The sequence below is a fragment of the Pseudochaenichthys georgianus genome, chromosome 6 (genome assembly GCF_902827115.2).
Source record: "Pseudochaenichthys georgianus chromosome 6, fPseGeo1.2, whole genome shotgun sequence".
NCBI classification, from domain to species: domain Eukaryota; kingdom Metazoa; phylum Chordata; class Actinopteri; order Perciformes; family Channichthyidae; genus Pseudochaenichthys; species Pseudochaenichthys georgianus.
The window spans coordinates 45,324,759-45,336,842 of record NC_047508.1 but is presented as its reverse complement, the minus strand read 5'-3'; the positions used below and the strand labels follow the sequence as shown (position 1 = coordinate 45,336,842).

At 44.3% G+C, this 12,084-nt stretch overlaps 1 pseudogene; it reads right to left on the bottom strand.

The window, feature by feature from the left end:
• Positions 1 to 2,479: 2,479 nt before the first annotated feature.
• LOC117448384 (E3 ubiquitin-protein ligase TRIM21-like) lies at positions 2,480 to 7,527 on the bottom strand (annotated as a pseudogene).
• Positions 7,528 to 12,084: the final 4,557 nt, after the last annotated feature.

The window sequence follows — 12,084 nt, the reverse complement described above, 5'->3', positions numbered from 1 at the left end:
TGGAGATGCCCCCAGCACTCCTGATTGGGAGAGCCACAAACCTGACTCATGGACCTGCATCTGGGTTGCAGTGGTGAATGCCCTGACGCCCTCACATTCATTCATAGTCCCCCACTGTACAGACACAACACCATCAAGGGCCTGTTTGTTGCCCTAGCACCCTGGCACTAAGGGAAGCAGTCACACGCTTTGACCTCAGGACAGCTCCAACGTTGCTGCCAGTCAACCTTCCTTTCCTGAACAAATGCCAGTGTGGGTTGGTTCGCTGACCAGTGTAGCCGCCTGAATTGCCCTCTGTTGCTCCTCAGACTATGCCATGCTTGCCACAATTGCCTCAGGTCCCTGATGCCCAACAGATTTGATAATTTCAGGAACAGTAAGTGTTCCAAGCTGTAGTGTTCCTCTTCTGGCTCGGGGGAGAGAAGCCAAGACATTCCTGAGAACCTGCCCCCGAGTCTGTCCCTCAGCCAGTCACGATCTTCGGAGGTGGGCTCTCTTGTCAGCAGGTTGAATGAGTTATTGGTTGGAGGAAATAGCTCCTCCACTGAATGCGTACGTTTAGCTGCCTTTGGCTTCTTCCATTGACAGGGGGTGTCCAGTGCAGCTGAAACTGTGGATGGCAAAGATGGCTAATGCAGCCGCATGACTGCTGGGAGAAATGTGAAGATCACCTGACAGACGCCAGCCATTGGAATGAATGGTGAAAAAAAACGTAGGGATCTTACAATTTCAGAGGCGTTTTTGTAGAAATACTACGTCCCAAGTTGTGGACCAACGTAGTTATTACACGTTTTTTTGTGAGACTGGGTTGGATACTCAGCTAAATGCTGCCGTCATTAAACGCCATATCATGTTCCCAACCACATCAAGGATTGTTTCTGAAACAGTATGGAGCTCAAACTCTTTTTCTCTCTCAGGTTTACCACAAGGTGAGTTCTTCTTTACACATACTGTCTCCAGTACAGGTTCGCTCTGAGTATTAGCACTGCTTGCTAATGAAAAAGGTGACATTTTGATAAAAAAGTGAAATTCTGAGAAATAAATCGAATCCTTAGAAAAAGTGAAAATTGGAGGAAAACATTTGAACTTTTTAGAAAAAATACACATCCTTGAAAAAAGCGTGATTCTGAAAAAATACATATTCTTTAAAAAGTTCACAATTTTAGAAAAATATCAAATTCTCAGAAAAAGAGAAATGTTGAGAAAAAATAGAAATTTTAAGAGAAATTTAATTATTGAAAGAAAGGTACATTTTCACATTCTGAAAAAAAGTCTAATTCTGAAAAAATACTATTCTTAAAAAGTTCACTTTCTCAGAACATTTCTAATTCTGAGAAAAAAAAAGTGAAACTTTAAGTGAAATTCTTGGAAAAATATACATTCTGAGAAAAAATGTGAACGATGAAAAATCCTTGGAAAAAGTGAATGCTTTAATGTTCAAAAAGCTCTATATTGTTCTCATACAGAGATGTGCAGCATTAAGTGTACTTAAAGGTGGGGTAGGTAATTTTGGAGAAACCAGCTCGAGATCGCTAGAATTTGAAAAATACACAGCCGAAAAAATCTGCCACTTCCTCACAGAGCCCCTCCTCCAACACACACGAACGCGCACATGACCAATGAGGGCACCAGATAAGTGTGTGCCCAGATGGAAGGCTGACAGGCAGGTAGGCCATCCAGTTACTTTAGCTGGGCCGGCTCAGATGACTGGTCGTGCTTTTTACAGCACTACGGCTTCCACAGATGACTTTTTTTTATGGATTTTTGTCAAGCACTTCAGATATTCATTGCTATCGGGAATATAACAAAAAGTGTATCTCGAGCCGGTTTCTCAAACTTACCTACCCCACCTTTAATATATCTCTGTACGGAAACCGAAACGTAAAAAACATTTGGCACTGTTCAAGGTCAGGGCGATCTCCTGGTCTCAATAACTCTTTGTCTGCACCTGGTCTTTGCAACATTTCTAAAATGCAGCTAAACTTTCTCTAAGACTTTTCCCTTCGTTTCGTATCCAACCCACCAGAACCTGGGATTGGTGATCGTGTCTATTTATTCCATAGTCATAGCAACATCTCATGAGCACAACAAGCCTATCATGTAATAATAAGAATCAACCTTGTAATGTTATATAAAAAATAGACTCAACACAAGTAACTGTCAATACATGTTGTACCAATATACTGTAATTAAAGCATGAATCCTGAATCTACCCTTTTAAAACATGTCAGAAAAATGACAATTGTCCACAGTATTGAGTATGTATGTCGCTTTGGATAAAAGCATCTAACAAGTAACATGTAATAATAATTAAAAAATCATTTAAAAAAGAAACATGTATATACACAGTATTTTACTGAATGAAAAAGGAGTGCATGACTTCCATTAGTTATGTAAGCTCGTATGAAACACACAACTTATAAAATATAAACATTTTCACCCAGAATTGTAAGAAGTGGCAAATATTTATTTTTTAGTAAATAGTTTTCTGATCATTGTGAGTCATGGCAGCAGGTAGTGCAATCCGTAGATTAAAGTAGATTACATTAGAACATACTCATCAGTATTCATCAGTTATTTGTATCATCAAGGTAAAACATCTCTGATCAGATTCTGAAAAAATAACAATGTTTACACTGTACTTCCCCGTTGAATACATTACATTTAGTGATAGTGAATTTTTCTGTAGAAAATCAAAGGGTTGTTCTACTCGGTGTGATTGACAGGAGAGATGATCAGAGGGGCAGAGTTTTCACCACCATTGTTGTAACAAGGACTAAAGTATGGGTAGAGTTCTCTTTGAAGCAGCAGCCAGTGAAGGAGTAGATCAGAGCTGCAGCATCAACATCATAAAAGGAGACCAGACCCTCCTCATAATCCACAAACACCCCCACCTTCTGAGGCTGAGACTTCAGAGAGAGACGGACTGGAGGACCAGCAAAAGCTTTGTACTCATTTTCATTCCTCAACCCTATCACCCAGTAACCTTTCTGAGGAGACGCTGGGATGATTCCCTTCCTCTTGATCGACTCTCTGGCCACTCCTAGATCCCAGTCAGTCTTCCCTTTAACCTGAACCTCGTAATAAAATCTTCCTGAAGAGAAACTCTGCTTTGCTAAGACACAAGCATAAGTATCAAATCTCTCTGGATTGTTTGGGAGATTCTTCCTCACATCACCATCTTTCACTTGTTTTCCATCATCAGACAGGATGAGGTCAGGATGTGCTGTATCAGGATCAAGAGTCACCTCCACCTCAGACTGCTGGACCCTCTTCAGCTCCCCTCAGACCTGCTGGACCCCTCTTCAGCTCCACCTCAGACTGCTGGACCCTCTTCACCTCCACCTCAGACTGCTGGACCCTCTTCAGCTCCACCTCGAGCAGCTTCTTCATCTGTTTCCTGAGCGTCTCCTCCAGCTGAGTCAAAGCTCTCCCCACAGTCCCCCTCATATGAAGGTGGACGGACCCTGACTTCTGTCCAGTTCTTGGTGGGGGGAGCAGCGTTCAGGGACGTGAAGCTTTGGAGGAGGTGGAGCTGGTCTTCAGAGCGTTGAGAGCTGCTCCACCTCAGAGCTTCTCTTCTTCAGCTCAGAGACTTCCTGTTCCAGCTCTTTGATGAAGCCTTCAGCCTGTTCCTCTGTCCTCTCTCTGCTTCTCTTTGATGGTGTCCATGAGCTCTCGGCCTGGCTTCTCTCAACAGACTCCTTCAGAGCGGTGAAGACCTGACACCATCTTGCTATCTCTCTGTCTGCTCCTTCCTTACTGAGCTCCACTGAGGCGATTTATCTCCTGGATCTTCAGTCGTCTCTTCTTCTGATCATCTGCTGAGTTTCAGCCTCTGTCTTCCCCAGCTCAGCCTTCTTTCCTTCATATCCTTCTTTCAGAGGAACAACATCATGTGTCTTGTGCTCTGAATAGGTGCAGAGCATGCAGACACACACCTGGTCGGTCTTACAGAACAGCTCCAGCAGTTTATCGTGCTTCACACACATCCTGCCTTCCAGGTTCTCTCAGGGTCGATCACTGATGTTTCTTCAGGCCTGCTCTTGTCAGGTGAGGCTCCAGGTGAGTCTCACAGTAGGACTCCAGACACACCAGGCAGGACTTCAGGGCCTTCAGTCTGGTTCCAGTGGCAGGCGTCACAGGGAACTTCTCCTGGTTTGACAACGTGTTGCTCTGAGCTGCTGCTGCTGGCTTTCTGTTGAGCTGACCGTCTGAACTGAGCAGCCATCTCAGAGATGAACGTGTTGACCCGCAGCTCAGGCTTTATGTTGAACACCTCTTTGCAGTTGGGACACTGACTCGGGACATTTCTGTCCCAGTGTTGAGAGATGCAGGCTTTACAGAAGTTGTGTCCACATGGTGTGCTGACTGGATCAGTGAACACATCCAGACAGATGGAGCACAGAAACTGATCTTCAGTCAGCAGACAGCTGGCAGCAGACATGTCTCTCTGGGGACAAAATGGGTACCAAAAAAAACGAAGTTTAAACAACATGTAGTAGAGAATACGGTATGCATACTGTATGTAAAAAGCTGACACTAAAGTTCACTGTTTGCTTTAAAAGTGAAATACTATCCGTAATGTGTTAAACATAGATAGATCATTTACAGTTGAATTGAATGTCCTGCTGTAACGCGGTGGTCCCATAAACAACACATCCACCTTTGTTCTGTCACAGTAAAAGCCTATGGACTCATTAAACGGACTCTGCATGTCGCAATGCTTTCACTTACATTGTTTGAAAAGCCTAATGCATCACAATATATTTAATCGTAGCCTGTGATCCCTGCCTGCTACCAGTCACCTATTATGCTATGTTTGAACAATATGTTATAGGCCATATCTATCCAAAACATGTCTCTGAAGTGTTTTGCTCCAAATACCAAACAGAACACCTATTGTAGCCATGCCTCATACACTCTATTCCAGCCCTGTTACAAAAGTGCTGATTCATGGTCCGTAGCTTTAAATAGAAGAATTTGAATTTGGAGGGATGAAACCCTCTTTAACGGTACGTGCACACGGCAGCGTGCGTTGAAGCTTGCCGGTGGGCGTGTCTGGAGCGCGACCAACAACCAATCACATGAATCTTCCGCTTCCTTTGAAGCTTGACAAGTTGAACTTTTCTGAACTTTTGAAGCGAGCAAAGCGAAGCGACGGAACCACAATGCAGTTCGGCAAAGCGTGCCGTCACTCCATTCAAAGCTTCAACACACGCCGCCGTGTGGACGGGCCGTAATGGTCACACATGCAGAGCACACAGTGACATTTGTTCTCTGCTTTAACCCCATCCTAGTACTAGGAGCAGTGGGCAGCTATTGTACAGCGCCCGGGGAGCAATGGGAGTGGGGGGGTTGTCCGGTGCCTTGCTAAAGGGCACCACGGCAGGGCCCAGGAGGTGAACTGGGACCTCTCCAAGTAGCATTCCACTCCATACTTTAAGTTTGTTCGGGGACTTGAACCGGCGACCCGGTAGTGAGGAGTGAGGAGACGGCAGAAACTCAGCTAAATGCTGCCGTGATTAAACGCCATATTATGTTCCAAAACCAAGTCAAGGATTATTTCTGAAACAGTATGGAGGAACTCAAATGCTCTTTCTCTCTCAGGTTTACCACGAGGTGAGTTCCTTTTTATTTCCTACTTTTCACACACTCTCTCCAGCACAGGTTAGCTCTGAGTGTTAGCGATGCTTGCTAATGAAAATACAGACCATATTACTTCCAAAACACGTCACGCATTGTTTCTGATAGCAACGTTTCTTATAGGGGACTATAGGTTGGGACATTTTTGTAATGTCGTCATGACCGCAGCAAATCTGGATCAGCTCCGTTGTTCCTCCGTTTTTAGAGATTTGGATAAAGAGGAAAAGAGAGAGGGTTGTCTTTTCTGACACTTTAGCCGCGTTCACACTGCGGTTAATTTTCCACAAAGGTTCATGCGAACTTAGTTCATGATCGCGTTCACACCAAAAAGAGCCGGTACTAAAAGTAGTTCATGCGAACCTTTTTACCCGCTCGAAAGTCCCTGCTAGAGAGCAGGGACTTTCGAGCGGCTCTTTTGTGAGAAAAGAGCTATATTCCTGATTGGCTGGGCGGATTGCAAACCACGCCCCGTAAAACTCCCAAAAAGTTTTGTGAAGCCGCCATTTTATTATCCTCGCATTAGCATTATTAGCATTAGCATTAGCCCAGCGCAGAAACGCAGAGAGACTAACTTATGGCAAAACAAAATAAAACATGGGAGCGGTGGAGATGAGGAGGTGTAGGCGTTCTGGCGATTTACTCGGAAGGCTTCAGTAGAAGCTGCCAGTCCCCAGCTCCGGGGACTTCCGGCCGGGGAATTTGGGCGACAGTATACGCCGTGAAGTGATTTGCGGCCTGCCAGGAAACCCAAAGCAGAAGAAGAAGAAGTGACGTCAGCGGCTTCATTTGCCTAATTCACCCCCAGGGACTTATTCTGGTGTGAACGCGATCTGTACTTAGTTCATGAGAACTAAAGAGTTCGCATGAACTAAGTTCGCATGAACCTTTGTGGGAAAAGTACCGCAGTGTGAACGCGGCTTTTGTGAGTCTCCTTACACACCGGGGACACACAAGTATAAAAGACATCAAGAAGTGCATTTTGCATAATAAGTGACCTTTAAATGACTGAAGCATGTGGCTATTAGCTGCGTGATAGTTATTCAAAGAGAAGGAGCACATGGATGCTAGCCTCTGCAGACCATTGACATGCACAGAAACCTATAGAACACTACAGGAAAGGGAAACACCCTAAAAGCATAATAGGGCTTCTTAAAAAATGTCCCCGAGAGGAATTCCTGAGGTTTGGAGTTTATACCTGATGTTGAAACATTGTCAATTATCAGCTTTGCTGCTTGTAGTAGAAATTATAATTCCCTTCAGAGAAACTGATAAATGAGTCATGTAGAAATTTTGTCTTTAACAAAGTAATAAAGAAAGTCAAATACGATCTAAAATGGAGGAACAGAGCAGCTTCACCCTCAGAGGCTAAAGAGGGTCTTCTGCACCCCGAACACAGCTCACATTCCCACTATGTAGAAGAAAGAAAACAGTCTACTAATCCTACCCAAACATTCTGTTAGACATTCTCTAAACATTCCCACCATAAAACCTCCCAGTCCTTAACCATTTGCAAATCCACCTTTTGCCCTCTGAAATGTAAAACCTAAACATACATATACATATAGGTATAGATCTTTTAAACACGTATGAGACTAAGAAAACCGTCACCGTTTACATCTAAATGTCGTGCCCTTACAGACTACACAAAAAGAGACCTCCCAAACAATCTGAGCTAGGCTAGTTAGCTGTTAGCACGCCTGGCTGTTCCTGTTCTTCGTCTCGTGTTTAGTGAGGCGGTGTGTGTCTGTAGTGCACTCACCAGTGTGGCAGAGGTTCTGCTGTGTGGTTGAGGAGAAGCTGCTGGATTCAGTAGTTTATTCAGAGAAACAGAGACGCTGTCTGGACCGCAGCTCTGCTCACACTAACTTTCACTTTCGTTTCTGTGAGGTCTCCTGTTTCAGTGTGGCTCCTCCTCTCAGTGTAGCTCTGTGAGTGAGCGCGTGTCACTCTCTGGGGAGGACATTAACTCATCTTTGTAACAAGTGGTTTACTTTGAGTCTATTCTAGTCCCTCTACACCCCACAGACCCTCTAATAACCAACTCTCTGTTTCCCCTACATGTAATGTCGCATTTCTACTGCTTTCCCTGCTTTAATCCTATTTACTGATACAAATGTATAAAAGCAAAGATGGACACTTTCTTCTCCGGGCCACATTCAGGCTTCTCTGTGATTTTGAGTTTTCACAATTATTACAGTAGAATTCTTCTTTCAAATAACTTGTTTTCATTATTCAGATCGAGTAGCCCTTAATCACTTTCACCACTGGAAAATCCAATGTGTGTTTAATCAGAGTAATGAATTAATGTCTACGAGGGATTTGTAATGTCTCAATGTGTAGATATGTGAAGTATAGGAGATTAAGAGTTTCTTTAACTCATGCATTCATGTCATTAGTTTCAGTGTCAGACTGGTCATTTCTAAGAAGCACGCATCAGGCTGCAGTTAGTTATAAAACCCACAGGGCTGCCATGCAGTCATGGTGAATACTTGAACTCCTTCACTTGGGGTAAGGACTCATTCCCTACTTGGAGTGGACAGTCCATCGGTTTCCTGCTGAGAACCATGGCCTCAGATTTGGAGGTGCTGATCCTCATCCCAGCCACTTCACACTCGGTTGCGAACCGATCCAGTGAGTGCTGAAGGTCGCAGACCGATGAAGCCATCAGAACCACATCATCTGCAAAAAGCAGTGGTGCAATCCTTAGTCCACCGAACTGCAGACCCCCCCCCCCCACGACTACGCCTCGAAATCCGATCCATGTATATTACAAACAGGATTGGTGACAAAGCGCAGCCCTGGCGGAGGCCAACCCTCACCGGAAATGGGTCCGACTTACTGCCGAGGACCCGGACACAGCTCTCGCTTTGGGAGTACAGAGATTGGATGGCCCTGAGTAGAGACCCCCTCACCCCATACTCCCGCAGCACCTCCCACAGTAACTCCCTGGGAACCCGGTCATACGCCTTCTCCAAGTCTACAAAACACATGTAGACCGGATAAGCGTACTCCCAGGCCCCCTCCAGGATCCTTGCGAGAGTAAAAAGCTGTTCCTCCTCAATCTGAGGTTCGACAATCGGCCTATCGTATTATCTTATCGTATTTCTCCCATTAACTGGGGGGTGTGTCGACAGAAGGTCCAGTTGTGACACGGTTCACCACTGTCTCACAGCGAGTGTGTGGTTTGACAGATTCACGGTTCCTCCCCACTTGCCCCTTTCACACCAGCGCCTTTTCAGCTCCGGCTCGGAGCTGGAGCCTGAAAAGCGCCGGGTTTTCCTGTTCACACCGGAGCGGCGCCGGCTCTTAGCTCCGGAATCCGCTTCATTTCCAGCTCCAAAAAATTGTCGGTCCAGAGGCAAGAGCTTTGGAGCTAAGAGGTGACGTCGCTTACGTCTCTCTTACGTCGAGGCGTGCAGGAAACTAAACCCACCTCCCATGGGTCGACTGTCAGCCTGCCTACAAGCAGTAGTGCCTATAAACACACTTTATAAAGTCAGGCAGCACTAACCAGGCTTCGTGTGGTTCTGTTTATCTGTGCCTTACTTTGACCATCCGTTCGCTGTTATCGATCATTGTGGAGAGAGGCAGACGTGTTGTTTTGTATTATTGCAGCTATTGGATGCAAGTAGTCAGTTTAGCTTCGGTTGCTATGCCAACATCACCCGTTTTATACCAGAGAAACTTTCATAACAACGTTGTGATACCAAACAGCGTCAATTCAGACTGACACACATTCACTTAGGCTAAGGGGAACTGGGGATATGCATCAGCTGCTTGTGTGAGTCGGACAGTGAATACTTTAGAGCGGCCGCTGCAGTGCGAGCTAACCGGGAGCTAACGGGAGAATAAACTCCCGTGGAAGAGCAGCACTGCAGCGGTCGGTAAATGCTGCAGAAACACATGAATAAACAATGAACCACGGCACTCTGGAGCAAAGCATAAGGTTGGAGAAGTCGTTATTCAATTTATTCTGGCTTCGTGTGATTAAAAGCAACACGATCATCGACCCAACGCTGTTGTTGTTGTTGTTGTTGTGAGCTGCCGTTGGGGAGCAAATCAGCGATGTAAACGGTGACGTCATGGGGCAGCTCTGGGGCGCCAGTGGGCGGTGTGCACAGAGCGGGAGCTGAAAATATCCACTCAGTGTGAAACATATTGCTCCTATTATACTCATTTTCAACAACATATAATATGTCTCAGATATAAAGTTGTATTGTTTGTTATTCATTTGATTTATCATTTAAAAGCCATGCCAATGTTTTCATTACATACTGTTAATATAAACCGGAACAAAAACGTCAATCTCATAATAAAATTAGTCTCAATGATTTATTATATGTATTATCAAGGTGTGAATTAAAGAAGGCACATTCACATCATTTAAAAAAACATCCAAAACCGTAAAAATAAAACCAGTGGTACAAAAATAATTAAGGCTCGACTTCTGCAGTTTAGCGGCTTCGACATCCTTTCATGTTAAAGTGAAAAACAATGGACACAAAATGGACGAAACACATCGAGTCTGAAGCTTCATCCTCACCGAAACAAATAACATGAACATGTGACATTATTATGAACAGAAACACTGACGGAGACGTTTCTGCAGACGCTTCATTTCGTTGTAATGCACTGAACATCTAATGTTAAAGGACCAAACTGAAGGCTCAGCGAATACTCGGTTTTCCATCACCGATGACCAATGGAATTAGAGCACATCATTTCACACATATTAAAACAAAAACATTAACCTATTTTTTTTTTAAGGAGGAATTAAAAAGAATAATTATTTCCTCTTATTAAATTCTTTGCCTGCTCTAAAATAAATCCTATGTTTTTGTTAAATATCCATTTGAGCCCATAATTCTTCATCCATTATGTATTTGGTGACTTTTATTCCCTTGATATGCTGGAAACTACTGCCAAAGATATCCTTAACAAATGGTGTGGAGATGAAGTGTGTGTAGGAGATACAGGTGAGGTGTTGATGGAGTGTGTGTGGGAGGGGCTTTAGTAGATGAAGTGTGTGTAGTCTTCACACTGGCTTCCTGTGTCTCAAAGAATAGATTCTAAATACTGCTGCTGGTTTATAAAGCTTTGAATGGTTTAGGCCCAAAATACATGTCTGACCTCCTGCTAAATGATGAACCATCCAGATCTCTCAGGTCTTCAGGGACTGGTCAGCTTTCTGTCCCCAGAGACAGAACTAAACATGGAGAAGCAGCGTTCAGTTATTATGCTCCAAACATCTGGAACAAACTCCCAGAAACCTGCAGGTCCGCTGCAACTCTGACTACTTTTAAATCCAGCAAGAAGACTTTTCTCTTTGTCGCTGCTTTTAATTGAACTATTCACATCTTAAACTGCACTGTAACTTTTATCCATGTATTTTTTCTTTTAATGTTTATTTTATTAGCTTTTCTTTTTTAATGCTTAATGTCTTTCATTTTTTGTAAAGCACTTTGAATTGCCTTGTGTTGAAAAGTGCTATATAAATAAACTTGCCTTGCCTTGGGTGGGGCTTTAGTAGATGAAGTGTGTGTGGGAGGGGCTTTAGTAGATGAAGTGTGTGTGGGAGGGGCTTTAGTAGATGAAGTGTGTGTGGGTGGGGCTTTAGTAGATGAAGTGTGAGTAGGAGGGGCTTTAGTAGATGAAGTGTGTGTGGGAGGGGCTTTAGTAGGTGAAGTGTGTGTGGGTGGGGCTTTAGTAGATGAAGTGTGTGTGGGAGGGGCTTTAGTAGTGTGTGGGAGGGGCTTTAGTAGATGAAGTGTGAGTAGGAGGGGCTTTAGTAGATGAAGTGTGTGTGGGAGGGGCTTTAGTAGTGTGTGGGAGGGGCTTTAGTAGATGAAGTGTGTGTGGGAGGGGCTTTAGTAGTGTGTGGGAGGGGCTTTAGTAGATGAAGTGTGTGTGGGAGGGGCTTTAGTAGATGAAGTGTGTGTGGGAGGGGCTTTAGTAGATGAAGTGTGAGTGGGAGGGGCTTTAGTAGATGAAGTGTGTGTGGGAGGGGCTTTAGTAGATGAAGTGTGTGTGGGAGGGGCTTTAGTAGTGTGTGGGAGGGGCTTTAGTAGATGAAGTGTGTGTGGGAGGGGCTTTAGTAGATGAAGTGTGAGTGGGAGGGGCTTTAGTAGATGAAGTGTGTGTGGGAGGGGCTTTAGTAGTGTGTGGGAGGGGGCTTTAGTAGATGAAGTGTGTGGTGGGAGGGGCTTTAGTAGATGAAGTGTGTGTGGGAGGGGCTTTAGTAGATGAAGTGTGTGTGGGAGGGGCTTTAGTAGAAGAAGTGTGTGGGGGGGGTTTCAGAAGAGTTCTCACTGCTGACAGGTTTCTGGTGAAATAAATGAATATATTTATATGAAAATAACTAAAGAAATCAGCAGCATTTTTCAAATCAAAGTAAGACTTTTATTGTAAAACAAGGGAATTAACCCAAAATATTTCAGT